Here is a 15,104-nt window from a genome sequence, read left to right on the forward strand (position 1 = left end):
TTCTAAATTGCTGTAGTATGAGACACAGATGGGTAAGGATACACAGAGAGTCTCTGGCAAAGTCAAGAATAAAGGCAAATCAGCAAGTGCCTAAAACTCTACCTTAAGCACATTCTGCTGATTGAGAATTGAAATGGGATCAGCACAGTGGTATCAAATAGAACAAGGTGTTAGAGGTAAACTGGAGTTATAAGTCACCAATGACCTCAATTTAGTTAAAATAATATTAAGCATTTATATACCCTTTATGGACAATTTACAAGCAAAACCTTTTGTGTCTATTAAGCCAGCAACCTGCTTCTTTTCCATCACAGAAGAAGCTACATCCTTCATCTGTCTAAGGCAAATACATCAAGTCCTATGCATCTTACAGTTGAGGTGAATCTTTCAGATATTTACTTTTACCCACCCAGTGAGGACAATGAAGATGAACCAGCTCATTTGGAAGATGGAGGGGAATCACTGACTTCTTATAATGCCTCGGGAAATTTTTATAAAACTGAACTAGCACAAGACCTATTCTTCTCACATAATGTCAATTCCTTGGTGGTAAAATCACTTTGATCTCCTAAATTGCTACTGAAGCAAAAAAAAAAAGTCTGAAAAACAAGAACAGGCACATGGCCAAATACTGAGACGCTTAGGTTTCAAACTTGATGGTGACTTAAATCAAATCCTTTCACATAGGGCAAAGTGAAGTAAGAAGCCCTTCTTAGGTTTAAACTCAGACTCAGCCTAGGCCCACAGGGATAAGCAATCTCCTTACAAGACCAATTGAAATCTTGCCTTGTGTAAGGACTTCCCTGGCACTGAGAAGATAATCTATTGGGTTGTTTGGGAATGGAAGGAGAGGGGTTCGTGGAGCTTCCTTGCAGCCTGCTAGCCATCTTTAAATAGAGCTTAATTCTTGATTGTACAACGGTAAAGTGCAAAAACTGTATTTTACATGTGCTCTTTGTTTCTAATATGCCATTTCCATAAGAGGACTCTCTTGTTTGCCTAACAGTCGGGATTCATTAGGCTTTTTATGATGATTCTCTCTGGTGTGCAGATATGTGATGAATCTCAGATGTTTAAATAGAGTATAACAGTGCTCCATTGACCTCTCCAAGTACAGTTGGAGGGAGAGAAAGGTAATTTTCTCTAAGAAATGTTAAAAATGTGTCTCCATGATAACACAGATGCAGAGGATAAAGAAACTCCAGAGGGATTAAAAAGTTTAGATTAATTTGGAAGAAGGCCACATTGTGTAAAATCTGGTTAGTGTGGGCCTTTCCAATTCTACGCCATATAAACAAATCCATTTAAACTAGATTTGCTAAAAGGAATGTAACAAAAGAAAAAAAAATACTGTTTGTAACTCAAATGACTTCTGGTTCTGTATTCTTTTCTGACTGACTAAAAAACAAACTGATGTACAGTATATTAGAACTATAGCTCATGTAGTTTACTGCATGATTCACACTGTTTGAAAATTGAGTAATTTAAGTAAAGGGATTTTTGGCCCTGCAAGCAAGCTTTAAATATTCAGCAAAGGTATGTCTGGTTGGTACATGAATATACTTATCACTCCTGAAGCAGACAGTTACCTACAGGCCTTTGACAGAGCTAGTACTAACAGAAGAGCAGAGTCTCCTTCATCTTAGCAAGAAACCCTACTACTTTGATGCACAGATCCCAGATTCACACTTTTTGCGGGAATGTGTGCTTTGTGAAAAAATGAGAGAGAGAATGAAAAAGAAAAGAGATAGAATCTTTGCTTGGGATCATATTCCAATGTCTTCTGTCACACATCTCACCCCTGACACTAGATGGGACTACTTAAGCAGCAAATTATTACTGAGCATGCAGATCTTTGGCAAAAGCTAGGCCGTAATATTTCCTCACCTAGGGCCAGATTCTGCCACCTCTAGTCATGCTCAATAAGCACTTACTCTCTGAGTAGATGCTCTTAAATCAGTGGCTTGACCCCATACTGGCTTCACATAAACATTCCGTTCTAGCATGGGAAAATTTCCACCACCAGAAATTAATCCTTTAAAGGAAGCTGTACAGGTGTTTGGTCTCCAACCACCCCCTCTCCCCTGCTCCTTCCCAAGATCAAGATGATCCCAATTTGGGGAAAGTGTTGAGCTGCTCCAGTCCTCCTGTTCCCAGAGAGACTGGAGCAGCATGGCAAAGCCCCTGTCTGCTTTTCATACCAGAAACTCTGATGTTAGTGCCTGGCCACTGAGAGAAGGGAGTAGCACAGCAAAGCCCCTGCCTGTTTCTAATATTGGGAACTCTGGAGTAAGATACAGGCAAGAAGCAGAAGTCAGCTGCTCCTCTCTCCCTTATGGTCTACACAAGGAGTGGGAGCAGCAGCCCTGCCCCCACACCTTCTCCATACCTGATCTGGGGAGGGCATGGGAGCCTCTCCCCCAGCTCCAACCTCCTGGTCCCCAGCAGGAGTTAAGCTGAGGGAAAGCATGCCTATGTTCATTGTCCCAGGATAAACTCTCCCAGAAGTGATTCCTAGCTTGTTGTAGTCAGGCTATTTTTAACCTGGAGCCACCATTTTCACTCTGGGAGAACATCTACACACTTTTGGTTTCTACCAGGAGAACAGCAATTATCCTGGTAGAAACTAAACCATCTGAGGGAGGAAAACACCATCTGAAATCTTATGAACTGATACTACAGAACTGCAAATGAGGAGTGGAAAAGGGAAGCTGTCAGCCACCAGTACAGCTCCTAGGTATAGTAAGGGGTTTTGGATGACTGGCATCTAATTAAAATCTGCTAAACTGAAATAGCCTTAAAATAACACATCTGGCAAAATGGCAAGCCCCTAAGAGTACTGCATCCAGTATTGTCACCAAATCAGAAGCCACTGGGTATGAGAGATACTTTACTATGCTGGACCTGCGCAGACAAGGCTTTTCAACAGCTACCCTCCTCTTTGGCGCATGTGGTAAGAGCACCTCCTATTATTTCAGGGGGTGTTTTCACTGTATAGAACCATTTTAGGAGTACATGTGGAAGCTGAATTAACTGAAAAGAATACAGTGTATTGCCTAATCCTTCCCATATATATTCAGAAAAGACCAGGGAAATGCAGGCATCAGCACCCTACACATGTGGCAAATGCCTGCTCTGACATGTGCTGATTAGTACATATCAGAGCAGACTCAATTAATTGCATGCCAATTAGCATGCTCCAACAGCCTTGGCATCGTATATTCAACATCCCCATGCTTCAAAATGGTAGTGGGGGCATTTTAGTTAAAGTAAATGAGCTTTAGTTAAAGCACCCCCACTGCCATTTTGAAGCATGGAACACTGAATACACAAGACGCTGCAAGAGCCACTCTAATTAAAGCACCCCCCTCCACACCCCAGAGCACATGTAAAGACACCCCTTGGGATGGACTGTGGTGTCTCTTTCACACCACAGAACAGCAATACACAACAGTTTAGAATATGAAATGAAGAAAAACATCCTATTCATCTAGAAATGTAGGCTATTTGTATATGCCATGGGGGTTTACTTTGGTTTAATTCACCCTAAATTGAAGCAGTGGGTTTTTAAAAACACCACTTCAATTTAGGGCAAAGTAAACCCCTGTAGTGTGTACACAAGGGTTGGGCCCAATCCTTACGTGCCTCTCCAGTGGTGGGAGGGGCGGGCGAGCTGCCAGCATGGCAGGTGGGGGTGGAGGCTGGTGCTTCCCTCCATGGCAGCAGTGACACCCTCCAGGCAGTACCAACCCACAAGCACCCAGCCTGGGTAATCCTAGGGTTGCCAAATTTTTTTTTTTCTTCAGCGGAGACTGCCTGCATGGGCTGCCAGTGAGCTGCCTGCACAGGCTGCCTGCATAGCCCCTGAGCTGCACAGGGCCCAGTCCTTCCCTCAGCAGCTGTAAGGTAGCAAACTAAAACACCTTGCACATGTTTTATTTTGCTGAGTCCCAAAGTCATTTAACGCACATTACGCCACCGATATGTGGAAACATCTGCACCATTAAAGGAGTGCAAAAGGGCATTAAGCTGCTTTAAAGGCCAATTTTGTGGTGTGTACAAATGCACGTAGATAGGGTTTAGTTCGGCAGCATAATAAAAAGGCAAATTTAACCTTAAGTGAAAAAAGAGGGCCTAGCATCTCTTTTCTTGCAGAAGATACTATGAGATCTTCTGGATATGATGTTACATATGGCTTACATGACTCTGTTATGACTGTGATCTCATAGCTGTAAATTATAGCTTTTGGGAGTCTGACTTACACAGCTAATAAGTAGGCAGCTGATATTAGATTATTTGCATGCTACAGCACTAATGTCTAAAATGCCCTGATTTTTTTTTAAAGTAATGACCAAGATCAATCAACTGACATTCTCGTCTCACACACATCTTGAAGTGTCTACAACTAAAAAAAATGTATATCTACATTTGTGTACCTTTCTACATAAATAAAAAGGACAAATTCTGTTCTCATTGGAGTTACTCCACATTTACAGAGATGTAACTAGGAACAGAAATCTAGCCAAAAAGTTTATAGCATTACAAAAATTAATTCAAAATGTGGAACTTCTTGTGGTCAGTTTTTGTTCTTTGAATATTATGTATGGACCTTTGCTTGTTGACATACCCCCCTCTGCACATTCATGAAAACAAGATGTTCTCTAGCCACTTAGACTTTCCTAGTAAAACAGATTTAAATAAATGCTTCACATAATTTCAAAACCAGATGTTACATAGTAAAAACGCATGTTTGCCAAAGGAATAGCCAAGGTCTCGTCACTAATGCTCAGAATTTTCTGTTTGCAGCTTCATTTTACCATCAGCAGTGAATGAAAAGAGAATAATTATTATACTGTAAAATTTTGCTTCAATACTGATTTTTTTAATTATGTGATATTCTGAGAAGTTAAGAGAAAGAAGTTAGAGGTTTACAAACAACCTTAACTTTGTCCTTCCCCCACCACTGGTATCTAGGGCCACATTATATGTATATTATATCCATACATCATTACCTTTGATAGAAGGAAGATATTCCCATTATGTTATCCCACATAGCAGTTTCTTCAGAGGCTTCTGTCCTCCGTGTAGACATAGCTTCATCCAGACATAGCTTGAGTTAAATTACCATTGGGTGATGTTAGTTTAAGATGCATCTGCTTCTTTCCCAGACCCAAAGAAAGGTACCTTATGTCCAAATGTTTGTCTAAAATTGCTGCCAACTATGTAATTGGTCCAATAAAAGATATTACCCCCCAAAATTCTGATGTTTACATTTGAAGCTATGTAGATCGAAACCAAAGAAAATGCTTGTGAAAACCTTTGCAAAAAAAAATAGTGGTGAGATTAGCTTACTTTAAAACAAGACATAAAACAATACTTTGATTAGCCTTCCAATAAAAAAGCTTTACAAAAATGTAAATAAGCTTTAGACTACTAAGATAGCCTCCTCTGTGAAAAATGCTAGGAAGAAGGCCTGCAAGCCCCATAAACATGTTGCAGACTGCACATGCCACATAACTAAGGACTGTAATTTTTTGCCTCAGGCTCCCACATTTAACAAAGGGAAACAGTGCTTTCAACAAAAGATGCTATTCTAGTTATGTGCCCTTTTACCCTGTCAGAAAAACAGCTGGTCTAAAGTTGCAACTAATTTGTATCATGTCTGCGCTAAGAGTCAGTCTCCGTTTGGATAAAACTTTCAAAGTTAGGCTTAATACTGGATGATGGATGGCAGCTTTCCCCATTCCAAAAAATTTTTTAAAAACCTAAAAATATTAAAAATACAAGTGGCCAGCCTTGGTATGTTTCATATCATAAATATTTATTGTGTTATTTTTGATGTATAAGCTGCAGTTAAAGTTTCTCACTCTTCCCTTTAGCAATGTCAGTTGAGCTGGTTTGAAGCTGTCTGACAAGTAAATGGAGCTTGCAATAAAGACATGTGGATACCAAGTGTAGTGGAAAAGAATTTTCCTCCAAAGATCATTTGCCTCAGGTAATTCCTTCCAATTTGGGGCATCTTCTCTTCTAAGACAAATGTTGGTTTGGCCTGCAGGGAATCTTAAGGCTTCCTAGGGTCAGCGCTCCAGCAACACAGGGAAACCTAGTGTTACTTTGAAAAGAACCCAGTTCTTAGCAAACCACTAAATGTAATTTACTCTTACTTCAAGGACTCTGAAACACGGCACCCTGAAAGTTGTAAAGGGATTTTAATGAAAGTGAGAGTCAGTCCCAAATATTTTAACAACTTTCACTCATGTCAGACAGTGCTGCCAAATCAGAGCCTTCATGGAAAACTGACATGCCTAAAGTTACAAGATAAGTTCAAGAGATTTTTCCTCCAAATTGAGTTCAGCTAAATATTTAAATATTGGCACACACATTTGAGGTCGCTATCTAAACCACCCATATCTACAAAACTAGGTTGGAAATGTACTAAGAAAAGACTTTTCTTTTGAGATTTCTGGTGTATTTGGCATCCACTTAGAGCATCTTTCATCCAGGGATCTGAAAATCTTTTCAAAATCTCCTAAAAGTCTCACATCTTGCGAGGTAATGAAATATTGATTTTTCAATTTCACATGTAATGATGATGATGATCATAATCACACTTAACACTTAGCTGCATTCTCAATATGCTCCACAAACATAAATTGCCAGTGGTTTGATGGGAGGTTCAACAGGAAACGTGAGCATTAGAGTGACAGAGAGGTTACAATGACAACCTATAGAATAGAAATTAGGAGTCAGTAGCAGAAATGGAGGGTAAAGCACAAAAATCCTAACTCCTAACCCACTGGTCTAATGCTGCTTAAATGTTTTCTGCCTTAGAAGAGAAAGTTTGCTAGTAGGGGTGTGCGAAGCAGGCAGTATTTGATTCAGATTCAGATTTGGCCTGATTCGGAGGACAGTGATTTGATTCACTGATTCAGATCACTGTCCCAATTCAAATCGACCAAATCTGAATCTGAAGATTCAATCCTGATTCAGAGAATCAGCGATTTAACCATAGACACAGCTTTAACATACCTTGAGGTACCAGGCACAGCTCCTGAATGCCAAGATGGTAGGGCAGATGAAGCGTTCCACAGGAGCACAGCCCCCCTGCCTCTAGTGCCCCCCCCACTTGGTGATCAGCTGCAGGGGAACCCTGGGTGCCCCCACATACCCAGGGGCACCAGTTGCCAAGCCAGAGGAGGTCCCCTGTGTGCTCAGTGGCGGACCTGGAATTGGACTGGAAGTACTTCTGGTCCACTACCAGGTCCGCCACCAAGTGTTCAGGGGACCCCCCGTGCTCCCATGGGATGCTCCATCTGCCCCAACATCTCAGCATTCACGAGCCACACCTGGTACCTCGAGGTATGTAGAAACAACATATAAAGTTGTGTCTATGGCTGAATTGTTGAATCTCTCCGAATCTCTCTGAATTGAATCAGAGGCTTCCAGTTCAATTTGGAGAGATTAATGGGTCTCCTGATTCTATTCAAATTCAGAGATTCGGCCGCTGAATCTCCTCCGAATCGAATCAGCAGCCGAAGCTTCACACAGCCCTACTAACTAGCCGTGTTAGTCTGAAGCAGCCAGAATGTAGGGCAGGGTGGCTGGCACCTTAGGGCACTTTTACACGTGCTCCAATGCTTTCCAATTAGAATGTGTCAGAGCACTAATCAGACCACTCCAGCATGCTTCTGTGTCTCGTGTATAAAGCATCAAATGAGCTTTAGTTAAATCACCCCTGCAGCCATTTTGAAATGTGGGATGTTGAATACATGAGATGCTGTGGGTATTTTAATTAGATCAGCTCCTGAGAGCCACTCCAATTAAAACACCCCCTTCCCACACCATGGAACATGTGTATAGGCACCTTTAGAAAAGAACTCATTCAGAATTACATCAGCTTTTGTAGGCAACAAAGCATCTGATGAAGTAGGCTATTGCTTATGAAAGCTTATGCATTTCTGGATGAGGTCTCTGAGGTGCCACCCTGCCCTGCCCTAGAAGGTCAGGTTAGCATAGGAGACAACACTGCAAAATTTGCTAGGGATTCTTTGCCTGCTAAAGATAGCCACAGTTCTGCACACTCCTGCCACATTTTCTCCAGGTAGCTGTCTCTGTTCTCCACCTGATACGAACATGCAGATAGCCTTCACTCATTTTGTGTGGAGTGTCCTTATCTCTCTTCATTATGCTTATTCAGAATTTTTTTCTGTTTTATCTTTAAATCTCATCTTTCCAAATAGAGCTGTAACAGAAGGAGATTTCTCTTCAGTTAGTGCATCAACTTTACAATTCCTTGGTGGTATCATTCCTGAAAAAAAAAATTGCCCACATTTTTGGACTTTGGTTTACTTGTTTTAGGTCATCCTTAAAGGAACCAAAACTCTATGCATTAAACTCTGCTTAATTCACCTATACTTTTCCCCTATAATTTAATTCATTGTTGTACTTATTCTCCATCAGTTTCCCCCCACAACTTCCACTAATTGATCACTTCTGGAGGATTCAATATAATTTTCATTCCCACTGGAATGGCAAGTTAACCAGAGTTTACTGAACATTCAAACAATGTTCCAGATTTCTTTCTTTCAGCTGGTTACTTGCTTACGTCTTTAATGCAGCAAGTAAAAATTTTCCACCACAAGCAAGCAGGTTCACTGACCACTGAAAGGTATCACATTTCCATGGGATTATGCTCTGCATCGGGACAAACAATGATATCACTTCCTGAGCTCGCTCCTTTCGTTTTCAACTAAACAAAATTCTGAGCACTCTACACATGCTCCTCTCAAAAAACCTCCAAAAGTAATGCCACACAAAACACCACCAAGTTATCATATAAAACAAAAAACTTTTAGCTAAAAACTATAGAGCCTCTGAATGCGGTAGAGGTCACATGTGAAGTCACAGATTCTATAGGGAAGCTCAGTCTCTGGAACAACTGGTTGATGGGAGATATTTTTTCAATACCTGGTATTCTGAAGAGCTGGAGTTAACTGGTGCTGTACCTCAGCACCGGTGAGAGCATGGAAAGGTGGTTTTACACCAGCCATGTGCTATCCAAATCACAGACTGCTTTAGGGGACTAAATAATGTCTTCTCTGCATAGTAGACTCAGAGGCCACTCTACCTTGTATCTGCTTTGCCACTCAAAATGCATGTAGCACAGAGCATTACAAGCAAGCTCTAACATACTCTTAATGTATTTTTAGCCTTTTCAGGTCCACCCCTCACTTGTGAAAATGGGAGCAAAATGGACTTTTATTTCAGCCCTATAACGTTCTTGCACCAAGATAATTTTCTTAGGGACTATTATAGCTTTTATTTTGTCCCCAGTGTATTACCCGGGTCGAGGCAAAAATGCAACCTGTAGGCTTTGCAATTTATTCCAAGCACAGGCATTAGTGGTTAGTTTCAGACAGGGCTCCCTATGGCTCTAAGAGATACATGTTTAAGGAGTGCCAATGATTTGCTGTAACATTTTTGCTGAACCAAGAAATCTTTAGTAGGCATCCAACTTTGCACTCTGAACTCATCCTGTAACCTATTTTGGAAATAGACCTGAACCAAAATTTCTGATTCTCTACCAAACGCAGCATCTAAATTTAATTTCAGAGTAGAATTTCCCAGACTCTCTAATACTGGGGTTGTCAACTGGGGATACTTTGAAAGGTCCCAGGGGGTATGCAGAGGTGGGCAGGAACAGAGCACCACCAGCCCACGCTGCTGCCTCACAGGAGCAGGGCTGCGGTGGGGCGAGAACAGGGCCGCACAGACGCTGCACTGCTGCTACTCGCCCTGCCCCCGTTCCATGTCCAGCCACTCACCACCCCACACCCTGCTCCATGTCTGGCCGTTCACCACCCCCCCTGCACTCCATGTCTGTCTGCTCACCACCACCCCTCCCTAAAAAGGGGGCTGCCGGGGACACACTTTTTAAAAACAGTTGAAAAACCCCTGCTCTAATAGATCATTTAAAAAAAAATCTAATTTTGAGAAATAATCTGTTTAGTAGCTCTGGCCAATGAAAAGAGCAGTGGTCCACGAGAGATTCAATAATCAGATGTAAATTACCTTTTGCAAAGGGTCCAAGCTCCTGTAAGGCAGATAATATATAATTACTCTGCTAGTTAAGACCCTAAGAGCTCCACATCAATTGTTTTACCCCCAGTAACCAGTCCTATCCTTAATTAGGTCTCCAGGGGTAAACAGGAGTTACTTGGGACAGCATTTTAACTTATAGTATGGGACTCTAGCAAAAGCAGCTTTAAGACTAAAAGACACCAAGTGCAAATGACACTGTCTATGAAATTGTCAACGTTCTTAGAAATATTTTATCTCTTTCTCACTAAGAAAAATATACCTGTTAACACTGGGAAATGTATAAAGTCCATCAAGAATTAAAGAGTCATCTTTTAATACCACTGGTCCCTAGAGGAATTTTACACATTGTAAATATTGTAGATAATTGTTTTTAAAAAAGATAAACTACTATACTGGTTTGTATCATTCACTTTCTCAACTTATTGAGGAGTAGAATAAACAGTGTATTCCACAGCATTTTTCTTCACGTTGTGAAAGATATACTTCCTGCCTTCTTTTCCACCTGGTCATATTTATAACAAGGAAGAGCAAGTTAAGTAAAGAAATATATTACAAGATTTTGCTTCCCTACAGAATTTTCTACCTCTTTGATATGATAAGTGCTGGGTAAAAATGGGGTTTACAATGAAATACCATGGATGGAAACAGATATTGCCTTATGTCACATTTGTGCCACCATAAAGCCCTTCCCCACTCAGCCAGATCCACGCCCCATGATTGCAAGAGATAGGTCTGGCTGAATGGGGAAAATGGGGAGCTCACATTGCCCTTGCCCTGTACCATCAAAGGTAAGACAAGGAGCAATGTGTGTTTTGCCCAATTAAGTGGATCCACTGTCCTGCTGAGGCATCTCTTTAGTATGAGGAATGATTACTAAAAATCAGACAAGGTTAACTTTTGTCTCCTCTCATGATTTGATAAATAATCTACTTGTGTCATTCCGAATTCTACATGGCAGGAAATTCAGCCGTATCTGACACAACACACAGGAAATATAGCATTATGTAATCCCATTGTAAAATTTATCGTGGGGACCTATTTCTCTATTGAAAAAGTAGCTACTATTTCTGTGTAAAGGTGATACTTTGTTGAACCAGAAATGTTTTGCAAAAACATCTTGGATTCAACAAACTATCATCAAACCACAGAAAGAATTCCAAAGGAACCCAACCTGCCAGGCAGGTCTACTTAGAAAACCTGCTTTGTTTCCTGAGACAGCCTTAACTTTCGGGGAGAGAAGTTCTAGGGCAGTGGTTCTCAACCTTTTTTGTACCAGGACCCATTTGTAAACATTGATGGCCAGCCCCGACCCAGTCCCCCTCACTCCTGACCCGCTGCCTCCCACTGTCAGGCCCCAGCCCCCCAGTGTGTGGGGCAAGGGGCTGGGTGTGTGGCTCATGGGACTCTGCCAGCCTGCGAAGGAAAAAGCCACAGTCTCCCACATTTTTCTCCTTTAAAGAATCATTTTTAAGTTTGTTTGCAACCCTTTCATATATTCTTGTGACCCACTTTGGTCACGACTCACAGGTAGAGAAATGCTGCTCTAGGGCATTCCCCTAATACGATATGTCCCAGGTCAGAGGCCCCAAATTTCTAGGGTTTCTTATTCCAGAGAAATCAGTCATTTGGACTGCTCTAAGTCAGGGGTCTCAGGGTTCCCAGGCTGCTGAGCTGGCTAGGACTATCAAAGCCCTGGGAACTCTGGTTCTTACTGAAGCTTGACTCCCCTCTCTGCTGCAGGGACTTGGAAGCACTAAGAACCTACCTTAAGCCAGAGGTCACAGACTTTGTCAATTCCTTGCCACATAGTCAGGAAAATTTGGGGGCTCCTTGAATTTTCTGGCCTTGCACAAGACAGGTAGGAACTTGACAGCCTAACAAAAGATTGGCTGAAGAGCTGAGGCTCCTGGCTCTGCCACAATGTGTGTAGAAGCCATTAAAGCCCTAATTTGACCTGTGCCTCTGGAGACTTTCACATTCCTGGCTGCAGATCCAGAAGCATGGAAGTACCAGGATGATCCACACCTCCAGCACCATAATGCAGACTGCTGCATCATCAGAGCCATGGGTTTTCAGATAACCGGGTCCCAGTGCTGCCAGTCTCCCTTGTGCATAGGTCTGCAGGGGGCACAGACCTGAAGAGCCACAGTATTTGTGGATTTATGTTGATGGTCTTAACAGTTTAATTGCTGCTGGGGTCTAGAAAGCATATTTCACTTCAGTATTCTTTCAGCATTATGTAAATCTGGTTTTGTCCAGAATCAGAATGAAACCAAATTGTGTAATATCAAAATTTCTCACAAACTGGAAATCCCAAATTCTGGCCAGCTCTAATCTTGGATATGGTTGTAGAGTCCACAGGATTGTAGCAAAAGCCTGAAATAGTGTGTCTAAGCCTTGCAAGTTGTAAATATTTAGTAAACATGGTTATCTGGACCCCAACATGCCCTTATGGCTCCTTCCTAGTATGTTTCTTGTGAAAAGACTACAAGATGTAGTAGAGGTTTAAAAATTACAAAATCTTATTTGCATGATCTAGTAGTAACAGGAGGCTCAGGAAATAGCAATCTTAAATAAAACCTTTCTAAGGTCAAAGAAATACACACAGGTGTGAGAAAAGTTCCCCATCCCCAAAAATAATGTACTGCAAAATTCAAGTACTTCATACAGTCCTTTAAATCTCTGTTGTTTCACCACCTAGTAACACTGACAAAAACAGTCTGCAGCAGTATCTTCAGTCATGTGCAAGTGAAAGAACTGACCCACTAGAGTCCAAAGGACTTTCAATGGGCTTTCAATTAGCCCTGAAGAAAGCATATAAAAAACCATGCAGCCACAACTTTAATCGTTCTCACCTGAAGGAAATCTGATGTACAGTAGTGGACCTTTCTGTCACACACCAGCTCTAAGGGATGAATTTGAAGTGACAACTTGGAAGGCTCTGGACAATCACTGTAAGGAAGTGAGAGAGAAAAAAGTTTAGCAAGGATGAAGTCTTTTTTATAAAGAATGCAAATACCATTTCAATGCATTATTTTTTGGGGGAAAAAGAAGCGTCTTAGTAGCAAACACTATTGAGATTTTTTAAAACAGAACAAGGTATTACCAAAGAAATTAAAAGAAAAGTCTGTAATCCCTGTAACAACTTGGATACTACTACTGGCAGAATGGTTAAAATAATCTCATTACAAAGAGAACAATTATTTAGGCTGTCCTCAAAGCATAGATTGATTCACAGATTTTTAGATTGCAAGGCTGGAGGGCACCTCGGAAGATCATCAGGTCCAGTCCCCTACACCAGGCAGAAAAAGGCACGTAAGTTCAAGCAGGCATGCAAGTCCAAGCAACAGAGCAAAAATGAGGATACCAGGGAACATACAACAGCAGACCAGTCTTCCAGGATGATGGTGGAAACACATCATTTGAATAATTCAAAACTGAACACAACAGATTTAGAAAGCCTCTGACAGAAAATGATACTGTGCAAGTGAGCAGAAATAAAGAAAACGACCTGGAAGGGAGATTTTGAAAGACATGAAAGAAAGAGTTATGCAGCCCATACCTATTAGAAATCAGTGGTATCTGTACAACTAATTCCTTTTGAAAATCCGTGCTTTTGAAAATGTCCTCTCTAAGAAGCATTTCTCTTTGTCAGTCTGTAGGACTGCCACGTTCATCTTGCATAAAATTCTGCTAAATGCTGACTTCCATCAACTTAGATACAAAGTATGCATCCAGCAAAGCAGTTCTAAAAGACCTTTGTGTATCCCGATGGCTCTATACCATAGAAAATACTACACATTTTCAAAGAGCCTACCTGGAACACCATCTAAGGGCTCCTATATATGTGCAGGGAGGATGCTCTGATGCGCTGTAATTACAGCACATGGGAGCAGACTCTAGAGTCACGTGTATTAGTGTTCCCACACTGAAAACTGGCAGCAGGGGCACATTAACGCTCATTCAACAAGCCTTAAAGCGCCCCCACCGCCATTTTTCAGCACCCTTGGAGCCACTCTAATTAAAGCACCGTCCCTGCCTCCCTCCCCCGCCACTCCTGGAGCACATCTATAAGAGTCATGCACCTCCACGTATAGCATAACATCCAGTGGCTTATGTAGTACTCAAAATAAATGGACTATTTCAGATTACTGCAACCTAGTAACATTTTGAATGCCTCAATGCTAGTTAGTGTTAATTCACAGAAGTCCCACTGACTTCATGAGACCTTTCATATGAATTACTGTCTCCAACTTGAATACATTTTTCACAAATCTGGCCATTAGCTTTCACAGACTCATGCCCAAGATTCATGGTACCCATATTTTGGGTTCCACATAGTCTGTGGCATCACAACCTATTGCGTGCTGTTACTCACAGCGCTTTGGTAAGAGTATCCTCAGTGACCAAAATCTAAAAGATGGCTTGATTCTGATCTTGTTTACATTGGTTGGATTTAGCCAAATTACTCCTTATTTACAGTGAAAGCAGAACCAGGCCCTATCTCTAAACAGAACTGTGTCTCTTGAACACAGTATAATTCTTTCCAAGCTGATGGGCTCATTCATGCATTTTTGCCACTCTGACATGTTCAGTTTGGTTACCTCTTTCCAGTTTCTTAATATGAACCACTTGGCTTTCAACAATAAATGTTCATGAAGGCAGTCACAACATTTTAAGGCTGTGGACCAGAGTGACCGAGCTTGGATCAGCAGTGGGTGGCCAGTAGGATCCAGCCACTACTGCTACTTTTCCCAGGGGCAGTTAGAGAAAGCAAGTACTGCCAAAACCACCTCCACCAAATGCCACTGAAGCCCCAAGTCCATGAGCTGACTCATGGCTCCACAGGCTGAATCCAGCCTGCAGACCACAGGCTCTGGCTTATAATGATTATTCAGACTCTTGTTGACATTTAGATCATGCAGTAGAAAACTTTATGGGTCCATAGGGAACACTGTACTTCAAACCATACTCTATTTCTTGCAGGCTCTTCTCAAAAATTT

The 15,104-nt window shown here is 41.5% G+C and overlaps 1 protein-coding gene across 5 annotated transcripts in view; it reads right to left on the reverse strand.

Moving 5' to 3' along the window:
• Positions 1–15,104, reverse strand: part of CALD1 (caldesmon 1) — a 275,628-nt gene that overhangs the window by 154,309 nt on the left and 106,215 nt on the right. For 4 of the 5 annotated variants that reach the window (XM_019544510.1, XM_019544513.1, XM_019544515.1 and 1 more), the window contains exon 2: positions 12,957–13,053. The gene's annotated coding sequence lies outside the window, so the exon portion shown is untranslated. Of the gene's footprint in view, positions 1–10,071; positions 10,094–12,956; positions 13,054–15,104 lie in introns of all 5 variants that reach the window. The other variant, XM_019544511.1, reaches the window with a different exon arrangement.

The sequence above is a fragment of the Crocodylus porosus genome, unplaced genomic scaffold, assembly GCF_001723895.1.
Source record: "Crocodylus porosus isolate Cpor-Errol unplaced genomic scaffold, CroPor_comp1, whole genome shotgun sequence".
NCBI classification, from domain to species: Eukaryota; Metazoa; Chordata; order Crocodylia; family Crocodylidae; genus Crocodylus; species Crocodylus porosus.